The following is a 13,414-nucleotide window of genomic DNA, read 5'->3' as shown; positions in this document are numbered from 1 at the left end:
TTCGAACGGTAGTTCTTTGCAACAAAATCTTGTGACGCCTAACGTAATAAGCAGAAATGTATGCCAGAACGTGTCGTAATTCGACACCGGAAGGGCAGTTGTCTAATGAAAAGGCGCATTATCGCCTTCTGATATTACTAATTGCGTCATTCGGGATCCCAGGAGGTTCATGTGAATACGTAAACGATGTGTTCAGAATATCCCTACTCAGCAACATGCTGGATTTCAGAGGCCCGACGCGGCTAGCGCTCTAGATGACAGTCCTATTGCTCATTGGTCGTACAAAATAGTACAGCCACGTCATGGACCATGAGTCAGGAGTAGAGTATCGACGCCGACAGTGCGACAATGTGTGGAGTACCGCGGATTCTCAGCACGGACACTGCTCATCTCAAAAGAGGAAATGGTGCTATTCCAGAGCCCAAAGTCTGTTCCCTCGTAAAGAGAATCCGCGACAATGGTCGCCGTGCTGCCGCAATACTGTATTTGCTAAATACTTAATGTGTCTATCAAACGTATAAAAATTAAAAGAAATAAATCATTTTCCTTCTCTTGCTATGGCATTTCTTCGCTCGGTGATTTCATTTAAAATGCCTTCAGTGACATAAAAACAGATATTTCGTCATGGCTATTGTGACTGAAGCTCATATGTTAGGTGCATATTTTCCAGTAATACGTAGTCTTCAAAATATTTTACATTTTGCTTTTTAATTTCATCGCAGTGTGGAATTACAACTCTAATTTCAAAATTTACAGTAACATTTCGTTCGTTAACCACATCTGAGACGCCTTTTCCCTAAGCCTAACAACTGTGTCGTTCTTACGCAGCTAACTGACTAACTTCAGCAGATGTAATGCCCCTAAACTTACTGTAGTCCTTGAAAATAGAGTTGTAGCCCTGAAACGCATTTCCGTGTACAGAGGAATACCCCCTTTTGTTTAAAAAAGGAAAATTCTACAACTCGGTTACTTGACCATCGTCATAGACGATATGACACGATATGGCTCGTGAGCTGTCGTATGACGTCTGACTCTTCGCATGTGTTGCATCTCTATGCGAATTGACACTTGTTTGCTCTCTTCGGGTTTTTGTCATTTCAACCTGTTTTCAATTCCGCGCCCATTTCATTTTTCGATTTTTCGGTATACATTTTCACAGGTCTGCTGTGTGTGTGTGTCTGTATGTGTGTGTGTGAGTGTGTGTATACGTGTGTGGATCTCACAGGAGAGGACAGGGGGATTGTTTCCATGTGTCATACCTTAAATGCTAGAATATTCTGAGTGGAGTGCGTTCGAATCCCCTCCACAGCTATTATAACCTATATTTAAAGACTGTACGCTGAATGATAGCATGCTAATAGCTACGTTGTTTCTTCGACAAGAGCATAATAGGATTCCTCATTTATCCTCGTCTAATTCAGCTTCTCTCCCCGTAGGTTTCTTCTCCCCCGTAGGTTCCCCATTCATTTCTCTTTGACATTTCATCGGTGGGATAAAAAGTCTATTGTAGTCTATTTTTGTGCCTCTGCGCTAATTCTTTTCATCCTAACTTTGCTTTTACATACTGAATTATGGCTTCCCTCTTTATAATAAATTTCAGCGTTCGATTTTTTCTTTTGTAGCCTCTCTTCCTCGTGCCCTCCGCCCCCCTCCCCCCGGCCACGTTCATTAGTATTCCTTGATTAAAATATAGTTTTTGCTGTTTTCAGGTCATTAATGTCTGTAGTTTTTCTTATAGAAAATATTGTACACGAAAATATGAAGACGTTTTAGAGTTACCCCATTCGTCGGTTCACACTACGTAATAATTTGGTTCCGTACGAGCTCTTGTTAACACACTGTAAAAAATAAATATCTATATCTATATCCCGAAAACAATATTTCGGTATGTGGTGGAGTGCACTTTATGTATCACAGTTATGTCCCCCTTTCTTGTTCCAGTCGCGAATGTTTCGCACGAAGAACGATTGTTGGCAGGCCTCTGTCTGAGCCAAAATCTAATTCCGCTTTTATGGTCTTTCTTCAAGATACACGTAGGAGGAAGCAATTCGTTGGTTGAATCTTATAGTGAAGTACGCTCTCGAAAGTGTAACAGCAAACCACACGGTGATTCAGAACTACTGCTTCCCAGCGTCTGCCACTGGAGATGGCTGAGCATTTCTGTGACGCTTTCGCGTTGACTAAATAAATCTGTAACGAAACGTACTGCTCTTCTTTAGATCTCCTGTATTTTTTTCTATCTATCGTACGTGATATGAATCTAAAACTGATGAGCAATATCAGCGGGGCAAGACTTTTATAAACTACGTCCTTCGCGAGTGGACTACAACAACTAAGTATTCTTCCATTAACTCAGCCCGTCCGCCTTATTAGCTGCGCAGTCAGCGTGGAGTATTGCTAATTGAAGGAGTTCGGGTTCAATTCCCCGCCGGGTCCAATCCTTACTTTCGTACTGTCATAATTAACATTACTGTTGAGGTGGCTGAATGGACACGGCCCGTAAATCTATAAATTTAAGTAAACAAATAATTCAGCCTGCTACCTGCCGTAGTTGCAGTTGCATTTTATGGTCGTTCCACTGCAAATCGCACCGTGCGCGTCCTCCTATATATCTCATGGGTATGATTGCTTCCAGCGATTGTTCTGGAATCGTGTAATCATACAATAATGGGTCTTTCTATTACCGCGCAATACGTTGCATTTGATTGTCAACTGCTGATCCATGCACCGACAGTCGATCCTCTACAGATCTACCAGCATTTCGCTACAGTTATCTAGAGCCGTGATTACTCTATATACAACAGTACCATCATCCAAAGGCCTCATAAAACTTCAGACGCTATCCGCATTTGTGTTCGGAAATCCCCGTTACAGACTTCTAGGAACTGTAGAGGGGAGTGAGTTGATAATAGACACATCAAAAAAAGTTTTACATCATCCCGTATCCCAGAGCTCCTCATGATAGACGTTGACTGTGGCTATTGTGTCACAGACCCAGTCACTTTGTTCAGAGATGTCACTAAACCCGCCCAACGATGTAAACAACCGTGCATGAGCAGCGCCTATTAGACGGAGGGGGTCCGACAGCCAATCAATTCCAGTCATTCCACCAGGAAGGAGTTCCACAGCCCGTATTGCCTAGACGGTCAATACCGCGATTCGATCGCGTCCGCATTGTTACTTTGTGCCAGGAAGGGCTCTCAACAAGAGAAGAATCCAGGAGTCTTGGAATGTATCAAAGAGATGTTTTCGGACATGGTGGAGATACAGAGAGACAGGAACTGTCGATGACATGTCTTGCTCAGACTGCCCATGGGCTACTACTGCAGTGGATGACCGATACCTATGGATTATGGCTCGAACTCTGACAGCAACGCTACTATGTTGAATAATGCTTTTCGTGCAGCTACAGGACGTTGTGTTACGTAGCTTCTCTCCCGATGTCCATGGCGAAGTCCATCTTGGCAACCACGACACCATCAACGCGGTACAGATGGGGCCAACAACATACCGAATGGCCCGCTCAGGATTGGAATCACCTTCTCTTCACCGATGAGTGTCACAAATGCCTTCAACCAGACAATCGTCGGAGACGTGTTTGAAGGCAACGCGCTTAGGCTGAACGCCTTAGACACACTGTCCAGTTAGTGCAGCAAGGTGGAGATTCTCTGCTGTTTTGGGGTGGTATTATGTGGGACCGACGTACGCCGCTGGTGGTCATGGAAGGCGCGATAACGACTGTACGATGCGTGAATGGCATCCTCAGACCGATAGTGCAACCATATGGGCAGCATTTTGGCAAGGCATTCGTCTTCATTGACGACAATCGCGCACATTTTGTGAACGACTTCCTTCAGGATAACGACATCGCTATACTAGAGTGGCGAGCGTGTTCTCTAGACATGAACCCTATCGAACACACCTGGGATAGATTCAAAAGAGCTGTTTATGGACGACGTGACCCACCAAACACTCTGAGGATCTATGACGAATCGCCGTTGAGGAGTGGGATAATCTGCACCACCAGTACCTTGATGAACTTGTGGATAGTATGTCACAACGAATACAGGCACGCATCAATGCAAGAGGACGTGCTACTGGGTATTAGAGGTACCGGTGTGTACAGCAAACCTGGACCACCACCTCTGAAGGTCTCGCTGTATGGTGGTACAACGTGCCATGTGTGGTTTTCATGAGCACTAAAAATAGGGTAAATGATGTTTATGTTGATCTCTGTTCCAATTTTCTGTTCAAGTTCCGGAACTCTCGGCACCGAGGTGATGCAAAACTTTATTTGATGTGTGTATTAAAGATTTCAATCCATGTCCGGAAACATACTATTTCCGTGCTACGGCCGTATGGAAAAATGTTGGTAACGCGATCACTTTTATAAGTAATTGATCAGGCGTGATCCAGTACGAAAATTGTTTTACAGTTTCACTCATTAATAGCCAAAGAAATTGTTCGTGTACTTGTTGACATGTTAATTTCAACGTCATGCAGTAACCCCTCTTCCAATTAGGGTGTGCGGCGTCTTTTTGGATCATCACAGTTACGCCAGCTGAAGGTACCCTTTCTCGAAATCGTTGGGTAATTGTGGCGCAAAAGATCTGGAGGTCGTCGAGAACTATCTTCATAAAGACGACGAGCTGCTCAGCTATTACCGTGAACTTCCTCATTCAGAAGCATCATGTCGGTGTATTCCGCAGACAAGTACTCAGCCATGTTGCTCTAACAGTCACAGAAATGTGAATGAGGCCCTGATAAGGTTACAGAGGTACGATAGACGTCAAATGACCTCAGCTAATCCGAATGAACCATGACAACGCTGTTGCGCACCAACCTCGCAGACGGCTGTATCACGGTAACAGTACGTTTCCGCACGTGTCCCCTTTCAGAATATTATGTACTTAATCCCTCTACAAGTTCTGAAAGTTTGTAACGGGAATTTCCGAACGCCCTGCATACTGTGGAAAGTAATGGTCCTACAATGCTCCCATGGCATATGACCGAAGTTTCTTTTAGTCTGAAGATTTCATTCGCAAAGACATCATCTGTTCTGTTTGTATGTCCAACGCAAACTTCGAGGGACTAGTCCTAAGGTCCTGCAGGTGTACATATGCGTGGCGCTGTTGTGGACACGTATGCTGAGAAGCGAAGCAAACCGAGTAGTCGACACACACACACACACACACACACACACACACACACACACACAGAGAGAGGAAAACTCGAAGATGCCTGCCAGGTGGACGAGACGTACACAGCACTGCTCGCACTAAATTAGTGGACATCAGAGAGGAGTAACCTCGCGCGCGCGCGTGTGTGTGTGTGTGTGTGTGTGTGTGTGTGTGGTGAGCCTCAGTAATTGCTCCGGCGCCCCGTGGTCAAGCCAGGCAGAGGAGCACTTCGCCTCCTACAGTGTGCCGCGCGCTGCGTACACACGCCGGCTGGCTGTGCGAGGCGCGGCAGCATGCGTGGTTGCGTGTACGCGCTGACGCGCCGCCCGCGGCCGCGCCGAAATGAAAAACAAACAAGCGGCGCAGAGCGGAGGGCGGCCGGCCCCGTCCCGCGCGCCACGACCGGTGCGTCCCGCCCGCGACTCTCGACCGCCACTCGAGCGCGGCCGGCGTCGGTCGCGAAATTACTTTCGCCGCGAAATCAAATTACTGGTGCGCCAGCGTGCGGTGCCCGCCCGCTTTTAAAGTGCGGGCCCGGCCATGCCGTCACGTTGCATTAACAACGCGCAACCACTGCCCTCTCTAAAAGCCCGCCGCTACCACCTGCTCCCTGTACCTCGTCCAATAGTCGGCGCGAGTTCCGCTGATCGCCAACGATAGGAAAAGATGAATATATCACCTCTCACACTGCACTTACTTTCGATAGATCTGCACCGGGTGCTCGCCGCTCATGCGAATATCTACACTACTGGCCATTAAAATTGTTACACCAGGAAGAAATTCAGATGATAAACGGGTATTCATTGGACAAATATATTATACTACAACTGATATGTGATTACATTTTCAAGCAATTTCGATGCATAGATCCTGAGAAATCAGTGGCCAGAACAGCCACCTCAGGCCGTAATAACGGCCTTGATACGCGTGGGCATTGAGTCAAACAGAGCTTGGATAGCGTGTACAGGTACAGCTGCCCATGCAGCTTCAACACGACACCACAGTTCATCAAGAGTAGTGACTGGCGTATTGTGACAAGCCAGTCAGTTGCTCGGCCACCATTGACCAGACGTTTTCAATTGGTGGGAGATCTGGAGAATCTGATGGCCATGGCAGCAGTCGAACATTTTCTGTACCCAGAAAGGCCCGTACAGGTCCTGCAACATGCGGTCGTGCATTATCCTGCTGAAATGTAGGGTTTCGCAGGGATTGAATGAAGGGTAGCGCCACGGGTCGTAACACATCTGAAATGTAACGTCCACTGTTCAGAGTGCCGTTAATGCGAACAAGACGTGACCGAGACGTGTAACCAATGGCACCCCATACCACCACGCCGGGTGATACGCCAGTATGGCGATGACGAATACACGCTTCCAATGTGCGTTCACCGCGATGTCGCCAAACACGGATGCGACCATAATGATGCTGTAAACAGAACCTGGATTCATCCGGGAAAATGACGTTTTGCCATTTGTGCACCCATGTTCGTCGTTGAGGCGCTCCTGTCTCTGATGCAGCGTCAAGGGTAACCGCAGCCATTGTCTCCGAGCTGATAGTCCATGCTGCTGCAAACGTCGTCGAACTGTTCGTGCAGATGGTTGTTGCTTTTTCAAACGTCCCCATCTGTTGACACAGCGATCGAGACGTGGCTGCACGATCCGTTACAGCCATGCGGATAAGATGCCTGTCATCTCGACTGCTAGTGATAAGAGGCCGTTGGGATCCAGCACGGCGTTCCGTATTACCCTCCTGAACCCACCGATTCCATATTCTGCTAACAGTCATTGGATCTCGACCAACGCGAGCAGCAACGTCGCGATACGATAAACCGCTATCGCGATAGGCTACAATCCGACCATTAACAAAGTCGGAAACGTGATGGTACACATTTCTCCTCCTTACACGAGGCATCACAACAACGTTTCACCAGGCAACGCCGGTCTACTGCTGTTTGTGTATGAGAAATCGGTGGAAACTTTCCCCTTGTCAGCACGTTGTAGTTGTCGCCACCGGCCCCAACCCTGTGTGAATGCTCTGAAAAGCTAATCATTTGGATATCACAGCATCTTCATCCTGTCGGTTAAATTTCGCGCCTGTAGCACGTCATCTTCGTGGTGTAGCAATTTTAATGGACAGTAGTGTACATCCACATCCATACGCGGCAATCAACAGTGAAGCTCATGGCAGAGAATATTTCCTTTTGTACCAGTCAGTGCAGCTTCCTCCCGTTCCGTGTGGAGCACAGGAAGAATAGTTCTGCGCGCACATTAAGCTTGTCTAATCGATCCGTTCGAGAGTGATTTGTATGGGGTTGGAGTATGTTTCTAGATTCATCGTTTAAGGTTGATTCATGAAATTTTGCAAGTAAGCTTTCCCGGAATGGTTTGCATTTATCTTGAAGTCTCTGCTAGTTTGGTACCAGTCTTTCACAGGTGACACAATCCTGTGACCATTCGTGTTGCCCTTATGTGCATACATTTAGTATCACCTGTTAGTCCTACTCAGTACGAATTCCACACACTTGAGCAATATTCTACAGGGTAGTAACTTTGAAATCAAATCATTCCTGTGCGTGTTCAAGTCCACTGACCGACAGCAGCGACTAGACTCCTTTGTGTCACTGTAAAAGTTCTATTTCGCGATTTTCGCAGTCGCATTATAATCGAAGACCAGTATTTCTAGATTTTTTAATCTTCTGTCATGTTAGTGGCCCTACCCTCATTGCAAAATATGCCTGCATCAGTTGAACGAAATACATTACACGGATAAAAGAACGGAAGTACTATGCTCAGGTTTCCTCTAGGCTCTTAGAGGACATCAGTAATAGCTGTTGGCTTAGTATGGCTAAACACTGAAGGCCTAGATGTATGTATGTTGTTAATGGACAGTGATTTATACTATTGAAAATTACATCTGTTGTGAATGTGCGCTTTTCTTCAGTAACTACATTTAAACAGTGATAACACTTAGCACTGAAACAGAAATAAAAGAGTTTGAAGTATGATACACCTACCTAACTGTCTTAACTCTTTGCAAGAAATCGTGTGTTGCAGAAGGGAGCAGTGTTACATTAGAGTATTGTTATTCAGAGAGAAGTTTCTTTTCATCCGGAAACAGCATGTATGGCTTAGGTCATCGTGTTGTGACTTGGAAAGACAGCCAAGCCACTATGAGGTAGCCGAAAGGCACGCGTTGAAGCTCACGCAGGCTGGCGTGAGGTCTGGAACTGTTAAAGGAGTTGAGTCTCGTAAAAAAAGTACGTAGCTTCTGGAATACTTAACTTTAATCCATAATTCGTGGACATCGGTCTGACGGTACATGCATTATAAGATAAATAGCAATTGATAATGGCGCCTTGCTAGGTCGTAGCAAATGACGTAGCTGAAGGCTATGCTAACTATCGTCTCGGCAAATGAGAGCGTAATTTGTCAGTGAACCATCGCTAGCAAAGTCGGCTGTACAACTGGGGCGAGTGCTAGGAAGTCTCTCTAGACCTGCCGTGTGGCGGCGCTCGGTCTGCAATCACTGACAGTGGCGACACGCGGGTCCCACGTATACTAACGGACCGCGGCCGATTTAAAGGCTACCACCTAGCAAGTGTGGTGTCTGGCGGTGACACCACACATCGAGTATGCTTTAACACTCAGCCATTATTATATATGTCCATTTTTTTTTCCTCACGACTCCCGTAAAACATAGTGACCTCCGCTATTTTCCAGTTACCTTGATTATGTGCGAGATAAATTCCGCAGCCGGCCGCTTTGGCCGAGCGCTTCTTGCCGCTTCAGTCCGGAACCGCACTGCTGCTACGGTCGCAGGTTCGAATCCTTCCTCGGGCATGGATTTGTGTGATGTCCTTAGGTTAGTTAGGTTTAAGTAGTTCTAAGTCTAGGGGACTGATGATCTCAGACGTTAAGTCCCATAGTGCTTAGAGCCATAAATTACACAGAGTATTCCGTCTAAGACTTAATAGGAATTTCGTCAGGGGTTCAAGTCGTCTTTTTTTTTTTTAATGGCCGGGGTTCAAAAACTGGCAAGGTATGAAAATCCTAACTCTGCAATGTATTTTCTTTAAACCTGAACGAAGTTTCTGCGCCTTACTTGTTGTCCTCGTTTTTGAGTTCAAGTGGCTCTGAGCACTATGGGACTTAACATCTGAGGTCATCAGTCGCCTAGAACTTAGAACTACTTAAACCTAACTAACCTAAAGACATCACACACATCCATGCCCGAGGCAGGATTCGAACCTGCGACCGTAGCGGTCGCGCGGTTCCAGACTGAAGCGCCCACAACCGCTAGGCCACACCGGCCGGCCTCATTTTCAGCTTCAAACAAATCCACGAGAGCCTAAATGGAAGATATAGTTCAACTCACTGACTTTAAATACAACCAAACTTTCCGAGGACTTTCAAGTACATTTTTTACAGATTCCGACAGCGAAACTTGATGTAGACTTCACGATGGTACCTTTCTTAGAGATGGACAACTTGCCATAAAATATTCCCCATATCGGTTCCATGCAACATCTTTTGGAGCGAGTAGCCAATAACATATAATAGGTTTTCGCAACAGTCGCTGAACAGTATCATCAAACAGTTATGGGTCTTTGCCGTCTATCACACTACAGTTCCGTGTTTGAGCTTTAATGACAACTCTCCTACGCTTGTTGATTTTCAGCACACATCATTATTCAAGACAAGGGGTGCCATGGATATACTTGTACGCTAATAATATCATGTATATCACAGAAATTACAGGTGATTTATTGCAGTGCAGTAAGAAAAGCGTTTTGAACTCCATAAGCAACAGATAGGAAAATACCAAATCAAAATACATATCTGGTAACCATCGGCACTTCCAGTGTTTGGTTGCATCAGTATCAAAACATCTGAAATGAGATAACACGAACTGACAAACTATTTCCAAGTGATATAAAGTATGCAATATACTGATAAGACATAGAACGGATCGTGAAATACGCTGTAAAACCACAGGAAATGTTACAATGCTGATTTACCTCAAACATTTGAATTAAGCTTCGCGATTCGTTTAGTTTAGTATGATTAGATGTCGTGATTCATTTGTCTAATAAAAATTTCGGTGAAGCAATGCAACGGCAAAACAGAAAGATCTGACAAATGAACATTTTAAAATATTATATTGCAAACAAAGAGCCAAAAATTACGTTACAAGGACTAAGCTATGATCATCGATTCAGGAGGAGAGACTTATGTAGCCGCTGTGTGATACTAAAAAGGAAAAGAAATACTTTTTTTCTTTCACAAGGTTAAGGTGTCATATATTTCAGTATAAAATTACGAATACTTTAGGTAGCTTTGCTTATCTTCTTCATATTATTCTTTCTTATTTTCGTAAAATATAGTCGTGGCAATTGTGTTTTCTTCCTTTTGTCCCCGATATGTGATAATCTCATAATTGTTCTTCTTTCATTGTGGAATCATAAACATTCTCTTGCACTTAATCGTTACAGAGAATATTATAAAAATGACATAACGGTTGAACTTTGAGAAGCTACTTTATTTATAAACAACCGAATGAAATAAAGATACAAGAAACGGAAGTTTCATGTGGCTGTGTGTTGTTTCTCAGAAAAGCCTGTAGTCACATTACTTAGAGACAGAAGCGAAGTGAAGGTTCAGTCTTGTTATCTGAGCATACCTTAGCGTTACAAGAAACAAGATTTATCTTTAATATCCGAGATTCACGATAATTATCATTAAATTATTAGTTATCACATTTAAAATAAATTGGAGTTGAAGAATAACCGTTGCTAGTAATTACCTGATAAAATTAATTGTTCATAAAATAATCGTTCCCTCTGCTCCAAGGCCGGCCGTGGTGGCCGAGCGGTTCTAGGCGCTTCAGTCCGGAACCGCGCGACTGCTACGGTCGCAGGTTCGAATCCTGCCTCGGGCATGGATGTTAGTGATGTCCTTAGGTTAGTTAGGTCGAGTCATTAAGTGGATTCCCTGAAATCTCATGGTTATTTCTCTGATGAAAAATATATGTATCAATTTTTTTGCAGTAAAAGTAAAATAAAGAAAGAAGGAAAAGAAAAAAAACTTAATTGACACTATGGTAAAATTTGTCCCACATTTATGACTATTTTAATAATTGAATATGACTGTGGCTATGTATAAACAATAAACATAATTACTCTACTGTCATGTCGAGAGTGTCGATCCAGTTCAGTTACGCCCAGTTCGTATACAAGATAGCTTTGTTAATGCTTACATGGACAGCTGTGAAGAAGAGTGCTGTTCTACGAATACCAGAATCTGTTATCACTGGCAATGAAGGTAATACATCATGAATTCACCATCAAAGGAACTTTATTTACCGGAATATACGTACGTTTAAAAGTAGATTACAAACAAAACGCTAACAGGTTAGGTCGAACCTCAGAAAATTTCGTTGGTTTCTTTCATCCACGATAAGCGCTAGTATTGACCTAAGACTACACTAGTGTTCATTTATTTTACAGAGGGATCCGAAATTGCTTAGGTGTGTTACGAGGCTAATATTTGATTTTAAAATATGTGACATGTTTATCTTTGATAAAAATAGAAGTTAACGCAGCTACTCCGTCCATTTTATGAATATGTAATCAGCAATGTCACACACACACACACACACACACATATATATATATATATATATATATATATATATATATATATATATATATATATATATATATGTTTTTTAGCAGCTTTTAGCGTTTGCCGTCTGATTTCTTGGTTTCAAAGGAGATAGAGAAGTCAGAAAATGTATTCTTTACCAGAATTACCATGACATGAGATTTCATTTCTTGAATTCTTTGTGTCTAAGATAAATAATTTGTTGGAATATCCACCACAAGTGATATGGCCTGAGTACTGCTAACCATCATGTTTGGAATAAAGTATCCTTTTACCTCCGTATTCATTAATTTTTTGCTGGTTTTGTACACAGTTAATCATTAATTACTGAAATGAAACAAAATATTGCTGCTGCCGGAAGATATCAATTTACGGCAGAGTTTGTAATTAATTAAGATTGTGTTGTATCGTTAAATGTAAATGTTTTCCTTTATTCTGGTCAGCCATATGTCCTATTTACAGATGAACTTTCCAACTGCCGTCGCAGAATACAGGTATTTCTTTCGACTAAAGAGTACATCGACCCACCGAGCAGCTTCACGAAGTAACATTTAAAAATCAAGTGCAATGCTGCTCATGCTCCTTTTCTGAATTAAGATACTGTGCATGCATATTTCTTGAATTAAGATATTTACTTAAAAGGTTAATTACAGTTTAATGCCTGCGAATAAAGGTTTGTAAAGACTACCAAGAAAATCTGTTGCTATTTGATTTTATCCTCAGGGAATCACCATACATGTCAGACGCCTCACGAACGTGCATACAGCCGTTACGTCAGTCCTTTTCCTTTTATATCAAAGAGAACCTAACATGAGGTCTTGAACTGTTTAATGATTATTGATGAATTAAGTCTTTTGAAATATCGAGGTGACTCAAAGTTACTAACTAATGTCGTAGTGTTGAATCTGCTATGAAGAATTCGGAAGAGACATAGGAAATTTAGACGCTTAGTTTCTTGTGCTGAAAAGCGTACTAACGTATTCACAAACAGACCAAGGATAAAGCATTGTCAGGTCTCAGCAGATTATGTTGTAATCTATGTTTTTGTTACCTTCATGTAAGCATTCTCACCTACAACTCGATGCATTTCTAGTCCTCAAAGACTTGAACATAGGGACGTTTCACATCGAAAAGTGCACCAGATAATCAAAACAGAAACCGACTGATAAAGAAATTATCGTGTGGCAATTTTGTGTAATAATTTTTTGTGTGACGACCTCTTAAATTTATATATAAAATATTCACAACCGGTTTCGACAAGACCAAGAAGACATTACCCTTGGCGATATGATATTGAAATATTTTAGATGGCTTCATGATTTTCAGAAAGCCTAACTGTATTTTTTATATATCCGTCCGAATCTTTTTAGTGGATTAACGATATCTGAAGATAGTAGCTACTTGTCAAAACCAGTAATGTAAAAATTTTATGGAGGGTGTCCCAGAAATGTTGTGACAAATATCGAGGGGTCGTAGAGGGTGTCTTGAGGAACAAATCGAGGACAGGAACAAGTGTCCGGCAGTGTCTTCCAATGACGTTACAGGGCATCGAAGTTACAGGTACCGCCTCTT

The sequence above is a fragment of the Schistocerca americana genome, chromosome 2 (assembly GCF_021461395.2).
Source record: "Schistocerca americana isolate TAMUIC-IGC-003095 chromosome 2, iqSchAmer2.1, whole genome shotgun sequence".
Taxonomy (NCBI): Eukaryota; Metazoa; Arthropoda; class Insecta; order Orthoptera; family Acrididae; genus Schistocerca; species Schistocerca americana.
Note: the sequence above shows the minus strand (reverse complement) of the source record.